This window comes from Bombina bombina, chromosome 7 (assembly GCF_027579735.1).
Source record: "Bombina bombina isolate aBomBom1 chromosome 7, aBomBom1.pri, whole genome shotgun sequence".
Taxonomy (NCBI): Eukaryota; Metazoa; Chordata; class Amphibia; order Anura; family Bombinatoridae; genus Bombina; species Bombina bombina.
In genome coordinates this window covers 126,422,883-126,438,537 of record NC_069505.1, presented here as the reverse complement: position 1 = coordinate 126,438,537, position 15,655 = coordinate 126,422,883, and positions in this window count along the sequence as shown.

Here is a 15,655-nt window from a genome sequence, read left to right as displayed (position 1 = left end):
TTTATTTTTTTATTTTTTGCCCTTGATTTGGACCTATCCTGAGGAAGGGCATGACCTTTTCCTCCAGTGATATAAGCAATAATCTCCTTCAAACCAGGCCCGAATAGGGTCTGCCCCTTGAAGGGAAGTTAAGTAGCTTATTTATTAAAGTCACGACAGCTGACCATGATATAAGCCATAGCGCTCTGCGCGCCAGTATAGTAAAAAACAGAATTCTTAGCCGTTAGTCTAGTCAAATGAACAAGGCATCAGAAAACAAAGGAATTGGCTAGCATAAGCTTGTCAAATATATTCATCCAATGGAGTCGCTTAACTGTAAAGCCTCATCAAGAGACTCAACCCAGAACGCCGCAGCAGCAGTGACAGAAGCAATGTATGCAAGGGGCTGCAGGATAAAACCCTGTTGAATAAACATTTTTTATCCATTGGATCTAAAAAGCACAACTGTCCTCGTCAGAGGTAGTGGTACGCTTAGCTAGAGTAGAAACTCTTCTCTCCACCTTAGGAACTGTCTGCCAGAAGTCCCGTGTGGTGGTAACTATTAGAAAACATTCTTCTAAAAAATAGGAGGGGAAGAGAACGGCACACCTGGTCTATCCCATTCCTTATTAAAAATTTTTTAGTAAACCTCTTTAGGTATTGGAAAAACATCAGTACACACCGGCACTGCATATTATTTATCCAGTCTACACAATTTCTCTGGCCCTGCGATTGTACACATTCATTCAGAGCAGCCAAAGCCTCCCTGAGCAACAAGTGGAGGTTCTCAAGCATAAATTTTAAATGTAGAAATATCAGAATCAGGTTAAATCATCAAAAAAAAAAAAAAAATCACCCACAGACTAAGCATATTGTGAGGTAGTATCATACATGGTTCTTAAAGCGTCTGTATGCTCTGTATCTACCCCCAGAGCTAACTGCTTTCCTTTAATTTCAGGTAGTCTGACTAATACTGCTGCCAGAATATTATTCACCACCTTTGCCATGTCTTGTAAAATAAACGCTATGGGCGCCCTTGATGTACTTGGCGCCATTTGAGCGTGAGTCCCTGAAGCGGGAGTCGAAGGGTCTGACACGTGGGGAGAGTTAGTCGGCATAACTTTCCCCTCGACAGAATCCCCTGGTAAAAGAAACGCTATGGGTGCCCTTGATGTACTTGGCGCCATTTGAGCGTGAGTCCCTAAAGCGGGAGTAGTCAAAAGGTCTGACACGTGGGGAGAGTTAGTCGGCATAACTACCCCCACGACAGAATCCTCTGGTGATAATGTTTTTAAAGACAAAAAATGATCTTTATTGTTTAACATGAAATCAGTACATCTGGTACACATTCTAAGATGGGGTTCCACCATGGCTTTAAAACATAATGAACACAGAGCTTCCTCTATGTCAGACATGTTAGAACAGACTAATAATGAGACTAGTAAGCTTGGAAAACACTTTAAATCAAGTTAACAAGCAAATATATAAAACGTTACTGTGCCTTTAAGAGAAACAAATTTTGTCAAAATTTGAAAAACAGTGAAAAAAAGGCAGTAAAACAAACGAAATTTTTACAGTACATGTAATAAGGTAACAGAGCATTGCACCCACTTGCAAATGGATGATTAACCCCTTAATGCAAAAAACAGATCAAAAAAACGACATAGACGTTTTTAAAAACAGACACAACAAACTGCCACAGCCAACAGTGGGAAGCTTCAGTTAACTGTTTCTATGCAAAATTTAAGCCAGCCATGTGGAAAAAACTTAGGCCCCAATAAGTTTTATCACCAAACATATGTTAAAAAACGATTAAACATGCCAGCAAACGTTTTAAAACACATTTTTACAAGAGTATGTATCTCTATTAATAAGCCTGATACCAGTCGCTTTTACTGCATTTAAGGCTATACCAACATTACAGTGTTATCACCAATGTACGTTAAAAAACGATTAAACATGCCAGCAAACGTTTTAAAACACATTTTTATAAGAGTATCTATCTCTATTAATAAGCCTGATACCAGTCGCTATCGCTGCATTTAAGGCTTTACTTACATTACTTCGGTATCAGCAGTATTTTCTTAGTCAATTCCATTCCTAGAAAAATATTTTACTGCACATACCTTATCTGCAGGAAAACCTGCACGCCATTCCCCCTCTGAAGTACCTCACTCCTCAGAATGTGTGAGAACAGCAAATGGATCTTAGTTACGTCTGCTAAGATCATAGAAAAACGCAGGCAGATTCTTCTTCCAAATACTGCCTGAGATAAACAGCACACTCCGGTGCCATTTAAAAATAACAAACTTTTGATTGAAGAATAAACTAAGTAGAAAGCACCACAGACTCTCACAACCTCCTATCTATGTTGAGGCTTGCAAGAGAATGACTGAATATGGCAGTTAGGGGAGGAGCTATATAGCAGCTTTGCTGTGGGTGGACTCTTGCAGCTTCCTGTTGGGAAGGAGAATATATTCCATAAGTAATGGATGATCCGTGGACTGGATACACTTAACAAGAGAAATAAGAATACTGCTGTATACTCTATAGAAACGTTTTATAACCAGCGGCAGGGGGAGAGGTTGTAAAATGTTAATTTTTAATTGCTTTCTCTAGGTATTAACGGGATATGAAACCCCAAAGTTTTCTTTCATGATTCAGATAAAACATGCAATTTAAAACAACTTTCTAATTTACTTCCATTATAGAATTTTCTTGACATCATTTGTTGAAAAACACAGGAGCGTGCACGTGTCTGCAGCTCTATATGGCAGCAGTTTTGCAATAATGTTATCCATTTGCAAGAGCACTAGATGGCAAAACTATTTCCTGCCAAGTAGTGCTGCAGACACCTACCTAGGTATCTCTTCATTAAAGAATATCATAGGAACAAGGGAAATTTTATAATAGAAGTAAATTGGAAACCTTTTTAAAATTGTATGCTCTGTCTGAATCACAAAATAAATTTTTTGAGTTTCATATCCCTTTAACCTTTGTGTGTGTATGTGTGAGAGAAATAGAGAGGGAGAGAGAGAGAGAGAGAAAAGGATACATGCTCTTTCTGCAAGCTCAGCCCATTAAAGGCCAGATTACAAGAGCAGAGTTATTGAACGCTCCTGCATGAGCGTTAACACCTTAGCAGTTTTTTGCACACGTAGGGCTGCTTTCGTATTACAAGTTGAAAGTAAACTGTTTTCGCTTGCGCGCTAACCCGAACTTATAATTTTGGATTTAGCAGATATAAGATAATGAACTGCAAATAAGAAACATATGTGGCAGGGCCAGGCTTGTGAAGCCTGTCATGTTGTCTTCCACTTCTTAAAAGTATATCACTATGTTTGATAAAACATGTTATAATATACTAGTGTTAAAGCCCGTGTACATGGGCCAAAATGTTTAAGGAAAGAAATATATCTCTTAGGACACTCATCCTTAAGGCCAGGTATGTAGCTGTGCAACTCCCAACCCCTCCCTCATTACTCACCTCTCCCTCCAAGAACCTTTCCCTATTCTCTGATCCCACCCCATCCACTCAGATCCCCTCTCCCTCATCCCCCTTCCTCCTCCTTCCCCCTCCCTGCCGCTCTCAACATTTTTTTCTGCAGAGCAGCGGTCCCACCTGTTCCTGCCCCCTGCCGCCCCCCTCCAGCAATAGGCCGCCCACCCGCCTCTCTCCTAACCCTCCCACGCCACTAACAATCGCCACTACTGCTGGTAGGTATGTTTGTCTTGCGCAGTCTCCACTGCGCATCAGCGCTGGTCGTTAAGGGGTTAAGGCCAGGTATGTTTGTCTCACGCTTGTCTAACGCAGTCTCTACTGCAGATGACTGCATCGGACAAACATACCTGACCTTTTATTTTATATAGGATTCTCAAGGGGTTTACAGCCCCATTAAATCATGTCTTCAGTGAGCCATTAATTGGTTATTTACACTGATATATTATCAACCCCAATCTTAGCATGTCTGCCAACATTTGAAATATTTGTATTGCAAAGCTGAAGCTTAACTTCTTATCTACCAGAGAGGACAGCAGACTAGGGCCCCTATTTAACAAAGGTCTGTTGGACCTGGTCCGACAGTGCGGATCAGGTCCGACAGACCTTGATGAATGCGGAGAGCAATACTCTCTCTGTATTCAGCATTGCACCAGCAGCTCTTGTGAGCTGCTGATGCAACGCCGCCCCCTGTAGATTTGTGGCCAATCGGCCGCCAGCAGGGGGTGTCAATCAACCCGATCATACTCGATCGGGTTGAATTGTGGCAATGTCTGTCCGCCTGCTCAGAGCAGTCGGACAGGTTATGGAGCAGCGGTCTTTAGACTACTGCTTCATAACTGGTGTTTCTGGCGAGTCTGCAGGCGCTTGATAAATGGGCCCCTAGGTGTGCCTAAAATGTAGATCAGTATATAACAGCAGATCTCTAATTACTGAACAATAGACCACAAGACTAAACACTAAATACACATTAGAAGTAATGAGGTATTCAAAGCAAACAAATAATATCCAGTGTGAGTCAGCACAGTATTAGTCATTGTGTAAAATAAATATTGTTTGCAATCTTTTGTTGTGCTTGTTCACAAAAAGTGCATAACCTTGTCTCACAAAAATATGCGCATCTCTGTTCTAGGCCAGTGTTTCTTAGGTTTAGTTCTCAGGGCACACTAACAGTTCAGATTTTAGGATGACCTTGGGTGAGAGCAGGTTAATAACCACAGTTACTTATCAGATGATTATTTCTCCTGAGCTCTAGTTCAGATATCATGAAAATGTCAGCAGTCAAGTACATGGAATTTTCTTTTATCAAATGCTCTTCCTACTCTTGGTATTATTTGCTGAAACTTAACTCCTTTCCATGATAGCATACTGAAGTACTGAAGTAGGCTCACAAGTATGTGTGTTTGTGTGTGTGTATATATATATATATATATATATATATATATATAGCAGCAGTGTTTTACAATAATCGTTTTATTATACATGTAAGACACGTGCACACTAATCATGCATAATGGTAAGGAACTAAATGTCAACAAAAGATACCAGGAGAATGAGCTAAATTTTATAATAAAATGGTACCTTTATCTGAAGAATGAAATATTAACCCCTTAAGCACCGGGCAGTTCAGACTAAGGGGCAGATTTATCATAGTGCAAGCGGGCATGATACGATGTAGCATATCATGTCCGCTGCACATTGATAAATGCTGTCAGCATTTATCATTGCACAAGCAGTTCTTGTGAACTGCTGGAGCAATGCCGCCCCTGCAGAAATCGGGTTAATTTCTGTCTGCGGCCTCAGAGCAGGCGAATAAGTTATGGAGCAGCTGTCTTTAGAGCCTGAAGACTTGCGCGGAAACAGGGGCATCAAGCTCCAAAACTTAATATTTTGTTTTAGCAGATAACCCAAAGTATTGATCTAGGCCCATTATGGTATATTTCATGCCACCATTTTACCGCTAAATGCAATAAAATAAAATGTTAACTTTTTCACAAACTTTGGGTTTCTCACTGAAATTATTTACATAATGCTTGTGCAATCATGGCACAAATGTTTGTAAAAGCTTCTCTGGGATCCCCTTTGTTCAGAAATAGCAGACATATATGGCTTTGCCATTGCTTTTTGCTAATTAGAAGGCTGCTAATTGAAGCTGCGCACCACAATTTTATTATTCCCAGCAGTGAAGGGGTTAATTAGGTAACTTGTATTGTAGTGTAGGGTAGTGTAGTTAGCCTCTCATCTGACACTTCCCACCCCCTGATCCCTCTCAAACAGCTCTCTTTCCTCCTCCACCCCCCACTGGTCACCCCCATCTTATGTACTGGCAGACAGTCTGCCAGTATGCAGTTTTACAGTTTTTTTTTTAAATTATTATTATTTTCCTTAGTGTAGGATTACCCCCTTACCTTTCCACCTCCCTGATCCCCCCCCCCAAAAAAAAAGCTCTCTGATAACTAATTCCTGCCATCTAAGGTACTGGCCAGTTACATAATTTATTTAATTTTATTTTATAATAATAATAATAATAATAATAATAATAAAAAATTCTGTAGTGTAGCTGCTCCCCCCCTTCATTACCCTACCCCCCCAGATCGATTTTCCCTGTATCATGTGACAGCCATCAGCCAATCAAAAAATGCTCATACGCATATATACTGTGTACTCTTGCACATGCTCAGTAGGAGCTAGTGCATCAGAAAATGTGCATATAAATAGACACATTTGGATAATGGAAGTAAATATAAATCATAAAATTTTAACTTTAGTGTCCCTTTAAGAATGTATCTTAAATCAAGAAATTATGGAAAGGATACCAAGAAAAACAGATACATTTGTTAATAAAAGTAAATTGGATTTTTTTTTATTTTTTTTAATTGAACACTTTCTAAATCTTTTAAATTAAACTTCCAGCATGTTTATTTAATGCAGCTAAATGAACAGTTCTATTCTAGCACCACATCATTAGAAATTGCTATAAGAATATCAACATTCTGATAACGCTGAAACACCAATACTCTGGTCTGAGACTCAAAAGCAAAGATCTTGTTTCCGTTCACTGCCTCCAAATATACTGACTGGGAGACGGAAAATAAGTGATTTGAATGACAACAGAAAATAGGATTCTAGTATTAAACAAAGAGCCAGTCAAGAAATAATATATGTTATCTGAAGGTGTGATAGTAAGTCTGAGCCTGTGGTAGGTGACTGACAGCTTTCACTAGATAAGGGACAATTATTGCATGTAGAGGAGGTGGTTCCGTGTGAGAGTTTGCAGTACTGATGTGCAACCAAATGTGTACAGTTTTTATACAGTAATATACAGATTACTGTAGAAGTAAAATAGCTTTGCAAGATCCAAATACATAAAGATCACAGGTGTAGGGGGGGCGGAGTTGGCTCTGCATCTGACAGGTAGCACCTCACCTCAGCTCCGGCTGTTTTAATCAGATTTTTGCATCTACAACCGCTCAGGGCAGGCAACCTTACATTTAAAAGCATTTAACTAAGAGGCAGAATATCTATGTCAATTCTGACGGTACAAGAGTTTGGGGTAGAGCCACATTTTACAATTTAGGCCCACAGAGACCGCTACAGCAGAAAGGGAGAAGACGCCATTTTGCTGACCGGACCATGCTGGCACTCTTTCACTGAGAATAACTCCTTTATTACGGCACTATTACGGACTTTGTAACCTCTTTAACATGGATCGACACCTTACACATACAGTGGTCACTGATCTGCTGGCAGCGTTTGAGCAGAAAATGGATTGGTGTTTTAATGACCTATTACACTCTTTACTTCAGGAGCTCCCAAGCTCTGACACCAGCTATGAGGAACTGGAGACTGAGAAGCATACTGGGAACGCTACCCTGAGCCCTCAGGACCCCACGCAGTTTGAATATGCCGCAGACCTCACCATGGAGCAGAATAAACTGAAGCAACTGAGGCATCATGGGAGTGAATCGACCCCTATGGGTAAAATACCACCACCGTTGCATATAGCGGATCGATCTCCTTCTGCTCAAAATCTGAAACTCAGGATTCATTGCCGACAGCAAAGATCTCCTATGGGCTTACAGCAGATGCCTGTTGGACTTGGGACTTTAGTTTCAATCCACCGAGTCAGGTACTATAACTTACCCCACAGTCCGGTCTCTATGATTGCTCCCACCCGGCAGCAGCCTGGACTAGGTATTGCGGCTCTTGGGGATATACTGGGAGTCTCACTCCCTGTTTCATCAGGGCTGCATGCGAGGAAGTTCTATTACCCAAGCTCCAGTGATAATCAGATCACAGAGGTCACCAATATAGTCAGACCCGTGTTACGGCTTCAGCAAATCTGCCTCCAATATGGCAACACAGCTTATAGGGCAGATCTTCCTCCAGGGTCTTCGGTATTGGGACTCAGAATGGGTGCGGGATAAATTTAAACCAGCTGCACTGCTGTTTTCTGGGCTCGACTCTCATATCTATATGTTGGGATATGTGAACACAGTGGACACAAAAGAGAACATTTTCTACTCAACATCTCCATAACTGATGCCTGTAAATTAGCAGGCTTACCTCATTCAAGGGTTTGTATTGCTATATTGTCATTTTTAGTGAGAGTATTGCAGTCATGGACTTTAATAAGGAGTGCTGTACCGATGTGAGTAATCTCCCCCACAAGTATCTTGCTTGCTTCCCATAGATTATTAACAGGATTTCCTTTGGAAAAGGGACAATTAAGCAGTGTTATCTGGCTCCCCATCTATAAGCTGGACTTTATGCTATAACTGGTCTGGTATAGTTTGAGTACATTATTGTAAGAATTTAGTTTAGGCTATGTATATATATATATATTTGGTAGCATGCATATTTTGTTAGCCCATATGATCTTTAAATACTGAGGTCTGTTTACTCTATACACTCCAGTTTTGATATTATTGTTATTATGGTCTCATATATCACGGGTGCTTTTCTGTTTATTATAGATGTTTAAACAGCTGCTGTGTCCTTAACCCTTAGAATAGGGATAGGGTAAATGGAATGGCTGACTCCCCACATGCTTAATTATAGCTCTTTAATTGACATGCACTAAGGAGATTAGAATTATTACAAGACTCCTTGACTCTATACCCCATACTGTACCTCTATCCCACCTTCTCTCCTATGTGAAATATAGTTTATTAGGGCACTAAATGTTTTTTATTGGATCGAACCTTAGACTCTTCGTTATAGACATCCACATATTTAAACTGAATGACACTGGGGAATCCTATCCTGTTTCATATGTCCAATAATTGCTCTCATGTTAAGTTTACTTTATTTAGTGTTAATCTAGTGATATTAGTTATTTGAACATGTTTATCTTTGTGGGACAACTCTTTTGACCACAAGTTAAAAGACTTAGCTAAGATACAGTTTGTTTTACATTTTCCCGCAATGATTTGTTTTTGTTTACGTACTACTGTGTGCACTCAATGTATTCAATACTCTTTGGGGGGTAGTTATCAACGTGTCTACTTTTCCTGCCTTCGCCGGCCCAATACGCCCACCTAAGCTCGCCTACCTTCGCCGCCGCTGACCTGAATACGTTATACGTGATCGGAACAGCCAATAGAATGCAAGCTCAATCTGATTGGCTGATTGGATCAGCCAATCGGATTGAACTTGAATCTGATTGGCTGATTCAATCAGCCAATCAGATTTTTCCTACCTTAATAATAGAATCCTATCAGCCAATCGGAATTGAAGGGACGCCATCTTGGATGACGTCCCTTAAAGGAGCCTTCATTCGTCGGTAGTCCGTCGGGAAAGGAGGATGTTCCGCGTCGGCGGGATGAAGATTCAAGACCCGGCTTCGAAGATGACCTCGCCCGGATGGAAGATTTCTTCAGCGCCCCTTGGAGGATCACTTCTGCCGGTCCGGATGTCCTCTTCGGTTCCATCGCTGCTCAGTTGAGTGAAGACGACTCAAGGTAGGATGATCTTCAGGAGATTAGTGTTAGGTTATTTTAAGGGGGGGGTTTGGGTTAGATTAGGGGTATGTGGGTGGTGGGTTTTAATGGGGGGGGGGTTGTATTTTTCTTTTACAGGCAAAAGAGCTGAACTCTTTGGGGCATGCCCCCACAAAAGGCCCTTTTAAGGGCTGGTAAGGTAAAAGAGCTTTGAACTTTTTTAATGTAGAATAGGGTAGGGCATTTTTTTATTTTGGGGGGGTTTGTTATTTTATTAGGGGGCTTAGATTAGGTGTAAGTAGCTTAAAATTGTTGTAATATTTTTTAAATGTTTGTAACTTATTTTTTTATGTTTTTAACTTAGCTTTTTTTATTTTTTGTACTTTAGTTAGTTTATGTAATTGTATTTAATTGTAGTTATTTGTAGGTAGTTTATTTAATTTATTTAATGATAGTGTAGTGTTAGGTTTAATTGTAACTTAGGTTAGGATTTATTTTACAGGTAATTTTGTATTTCTTTTAGCTAGGTAGTTATTAAATAGTTAATAACTATTTAATAACTATTCTAACTAGCTAAAATAAATACAAATTTACCTGTAAAATAAATATAAATCCTAAAATAGCTACAATGTAATTATTTATTATATTGTAGCTATCTTAGGGTTTATTTTACAGGGAAGTATTTAGTTTTAAATAGGAATAATTTATTAAAGTATAGTGTAGTGTTAGGTGTAATTGTAACTTAGGTTAGTTTTTAGTTTACAGGTACATTTCTCTTTATTTTAGCTAGGTTAGCTATTAAATAGTTAATAACTATTTAATAGCTATTGTACCTAGTTAAAATAAATTGAAAGTTACCTGTAAAATAAAAATAAATCCTAACATAGCTACAATATAATTATTATTTATATTGTAGCTATATTAGGGTTTATTTTAAAGGTAAGTATTTAGTTTTAAATAGGATTAACTTAGTTAATAAGAGAAATATTATTTAGATTTATTTAATTAATATTTAAGTTAGGGGGGGCGTTAGGGTTAGGGTGAGACTTAGGTTTAGGGGTTAATAATTTTATTACAGTGGCGGCGGTGTAGTGGGGGGCAGGATAGGGGTTAATAAATTTATTATAGGTGGCGACGGTGTAGGGGGGGCAGGATAGGGGTTAATAAATTGAATATAGGTTGCAGGGGTCCCGGAGCGGAGGTTTAGGGGTTAAACTATTTATTTAGTTGCGGCGAGGTGCGGGATTGGCAGGATAGGGGTTAATAACTTTATTATAGAGGGCGGCGGTATAGGGGGGGGCAGGATAGGGGTTACTAGGTATAATGTAGGTGGCGGTGGGCTCCGTGAGCGGCGGTTTAGGGGTTAAGTCATTTATTATAGTTGCAGCAGGCTCCGGGAGTAGCGGTTTAGGGGTTAATATGTATAGAGTAGCTTGTGGTGGGCTCCGGGAGCGGCGGTTTAGGGGGTAATAACTTTATTTAGTTGCGGCGGTGTAGGGGGGACAGATTAGTGGTGTTTAGACTCGGGGTACATGTTAGGGTGTTAGGTGCAGACAGCTCCCATAGAAATCAATGGGATATCTGGCAGCAGCGAACTTGTACTTTCGCTATGGTCAGACTCCCATTGATTCCTATGGGATCCGCCGCCTCCAGGGGTGGCGGTTTGAAAACCAGGTACGCTGGGCTGTAAAAGTGCCGAGCGTACCTGCTAGTCATTTGATAACTAGCAAAAGTAGTGAGATTGTGCCACACTTGTGTGCGGAACATCTGGAGTGACGTAAGAATCGATCTGTGTCGGACTGAGTCCGGCGGATCGAAGTTTACGTCACAAAATTCTACTTTTGCCGGTCTCTAGCCTTTGATAACTAAGGCGAATCAGCCTCGCCACAAATACGCTGCGGAATTCCAGCGTATTTGAGGTTGACGGCTTGATAACTACCCCCCTGTGTCTCCATTACTATTTATAGAGTCACGCTATGCCTATGAAACTTGTACAATATTTTTCATACTACGGGTTTATTTGGGGCCTCAATCTTTGTTAAACAGCTATTAAATGTTAGTTAGCCGGGTGATAGAGCCTTATATTTGTATTTAAAATATTCCTATATAACTAATTGTCCTACTAGGGAGACTCATACTAAGTGGAGGTGCCCTCGATGAGTACCCTAACCTTTCATCACTATCACCTATAACAATATGGCTATAACCATTATTAACCCACACCCAGGCAGCTACATCATAAGTTTTGGGCTCAGATTCTCCAGGGTATATTGACCTGCTGCAATTTTACTATATTGCTCCTATATACCTTACTTAAGGTTGTGATATTGTCAAAAATGTTATTAACTAGCCTTGCATACACCCAAGTATCAAGTGTTCCTCTAAATTATGCCCTGGATTTCCCTCATTGGCAATGTTTTGATATTTATCCCCTCTATGTCACCTTAACATAAACATAAACTCTGATACATGGCCCCCCCCCCCCTCCACCACCACCCCCCTACCATTTATTCCATTTATTATCTCAATAACTTGTATTTAAGCGGTGCTCACCCGCTGATTGTTATTGACGGTTTTAATATCCCCCCCCTCCTTTGCTAATTACTTCTTTTTTGAAGCTCCTAAAGAGCTGCCCATCTGACTACCAGTCATATCTTGCATTTTTAGATCATTTGGTCTATAAATTTTGGCTTCTTACTAGTCAGCCAGTTCTTCTAGTACAGTATATTGTAAAATCGAGGTTTCATCAGCCTATCTGTTGTTTATTTTATAATTGTTGGCATATTTCTCTTCTATTGTACTTCTTCTTGTGTTATTGCCTGTTTTTCTTTTATTAACTAAAGGCGAACAATGTTCTGTATCAACTTTGCAAAACCTCAATAAAAAATTATTAAAAAAAAAAAAAAAGATCACAGGTGTAGCTGTGCAATAACCAGGTGCAACTCTGGTTGCCACCTCAGCCATGAGTTACCCATGCTGCAGGGTGTGCAGGGAGGAACATGTATACTGTTTCTGGACAACACTAGTTATATGAACTATTCATATTCCTCCCTGCACATCCTGCAGCATGTGTAACTTATAAGTGTCCAGGAAAACATGACAACCCTAGACCGTGCACCTGTGCTAACAATCCATTAGTCTATATTAGTTAATATATCTTTGTCCCTATTTGTACATTATATGGAGTTTTGCACCTGACTAAAGGTGTTTGGCTGCATTGTGCCCCATTGTGGTGGTTTGACTAATAAATGTGATTTGAAATACTTGTATAGCAAAATCCCAATATTATTGCATGGTTTGTCAAGCAGAACAAATGCCTTAATTGCTTAGTGAAGTATCTGGCTGGCTGAGCTATTTGTTTGACAGTACTTGCCCTGCATTATGTACTTAACATTTGTTTAAGATCACAATAGAGATGTGAAAATAACTTGTTAAAGGACCATTAAAGTCAAAATTAAAGTTTCATGATTCAGATAGAGCATGCTGTATACAAAAAACCTTTTCAATATACTTCCATTATCATAATGTGAACATTATTTTTATATGCACCCTTTCTGAGGTTCCAGCTCCTACTGAGCATGTGATTGGCTATTAGTTGTCACATGACAACACAGGGGAGGAAAAATTGTCATCTTAATTGACCACTCAATGCAGTAGAAATACATAATGCAATAGCACTTACTCTGAATTTCAAATAAGCAGTCGATTTTTTTCTGACAAATTTATTTTCTCTCTCATTTTCCAGCTCCCTGTTTCATGTGACAGATATCAGCCAATGACAGGCTAGTATACACATACCCTGTGAGCTTGTACACATACTCAGTAGGATCCTGTTCCCCAGAAAGTGTGAATATAAAAATGCTGTGCAAAATTTGTTAATGGAAGTAAATTGGAAAGTGTCTTAAAACTGCTGCTCTTTCTGAATCAATAAAGTTTATTTTGACTTGTGTCCCTTTAATTCCCATGTCTTTTAACTAGCTTCAAGTCATTTTGTAGATGTAAATTTCATAGCTTCCTCTGGGATTTCATATGGAATCTTAAGGACTATCTGAATTAAATTGGATTTTTTTTTTATTGAACACTTTCTAAATATTTTAAATTAGACTTCCAGCATGTCTATTTAATGCAGCTACGTGAACAGTTCTATTCTAGCACCACATCATTAGAAAGAATACCAACATTCTGATAACACTGAAACACTAATACTCTGGTCTGAGACTCAAAAGCAAAGATCTTTTGCAAAATAACCGTGTCTGTTTCCGTTCGTTGCCTCCAAATATACTGACTGGGAGATGGAAAATAAGTGATTTGAATGACAACAGAAAATAGGATTCTAGTATTAAACAAAGAGCCAGTCAAGAGATAAGATATGTTATCTGAAGGTGTGATAGTAAGTCTGAGCCTGTGGTAGGTGACTGACAGCTTTCACTAGATAAGGGACAATTATTGCATGTAGAGGAGGTGGTTCTGTGTGAGAGTTTGCAGTACTGATGTGCAACCAAATGTGTACAGTTTTTATACAGTAATATACAGATTACTGTAGAAGTAAAATAGCTTTGCAATATCCAAATACATAGAGATCACAGGTGTAGCTGTGCAATAACCAGGTGCAACTATGGTTGCCTCCTCAGCCATGTTTTCCTAGACACTTATGAGTTACACATGCTGCAGGGTGTGCAGGGAGGAACATGTTGTCAGGGTTTTTTCCCTGTTGTTTGCCATGTGCTGCTGGCAGCCATTTTACTCACCTCTCTTCCTGACTATGGTGCATTGTGGGGGATGCTGCATATTTCCTACACTTCCTTTTATGGCCAGTCTGGTGTGAATCATCCATGTGAGACAGGATGCAGTCTCAGAATTGTGATGTCATCACTTATTATTTAAAGGGCCTCTGTTCAGTATGCTTTGCCTTTGCGTTGTCTCAGACCTGTTTGTGAGAGTTCCTGTGTATTACCTGGCTGCCTGACATCCTTCCTGGTTCCTGATCCCTGGCTTGTTCCTGACTCTGCTGTTTTCCTTGTTCCTGATTCCGGCTCATCTGACTATTCATTTTGGCTCCTGACTCGGCTCATCTGACTACCAGCTCTGGCTTTGACTCCTGGCTTGTAATTTGACTTGTGGAGTTTTTATTATTTTTTGCTAAGAATAAAGGTGTGATTATTTTTGCACTTCTCCTCTCAGTCCGATTCCTGGCACCCTGACATACGCAAAGGCCATGAATCCTGATGGTGCTAATAATCCACCTTTACCTGCCATCATTTCCAGAATGGATGAACAGGATCACCGCTTGGATCAATTTGCACTAGCCCTGCAAACCCTGCTGACTTGCACTGCATATTTGGACCAAAGTGTACCGCAAGTTATGGCTGCTCCTGTTTCCGCTGCTGCACCTATGCCTACCAGGAGCATGTCCTGTTCTGCACCTCTACCTCAGCGATATGGAGGTGATCCTATTCAGTGCAGAGGGTTTTTGAGCCAGGTGGGCATTTACTTTGAGATGTTACCTCAGTCATTTCCCTCTGACAGAGCTAAGGTTGGTGGTCTCATCTCGTTACTCTTTGACACAGCTCTTGCCTGGGCTAATCCCTTGTGGGAGACTAATAAACCTCCTTTCGAAAGGTATTTGATGTTCCGGCCCGCTCCTCCTCTGCTGCTAAACGACTCATGTCCATTCAGCAAGATACAAAATCTGTTGCTCAGTATGCTATTGAGTTCCATACGCTTGCCGCAGAGGTAGGTTGTAACAATGAAGCCCTTGTTGCCGCCTTCTTTCATGGGCTCTCTGATGTGATTATAGACGAAGTTGCTGCCAGAGATTTGATTTGATAGTCTTGATAAAGGCCTCTCTTGAGGGCCGAAACGCGTTGACAGAGCTATGGTGAGCTATTTATTCCTTGATTGTTGAATTATTATACAGTATTACACTATTGTTATTATCTTTTATTTTCAGGGTTTGAAGATTCCCTAGGATTATTTTTATTTATATTTTTGTATTTTTGCTTATTTTTATTTTCTATTTTTTATTTTTATACAGCAAATAATTTTTCTACATGGAAACATAACCCCTCCACATAAGCCCCCTTTTTGGGATCACTCTCACTAGTTTGTGCACATACTAATCATTTATTTTTTGTTTTTTATCTTTTGGATATTTTACATCTTTTTTGGACTTATTTTTATCACTATTTTGGATTGACTTCACGGATTATTCTTTGTCACCATATTTTGATAGACC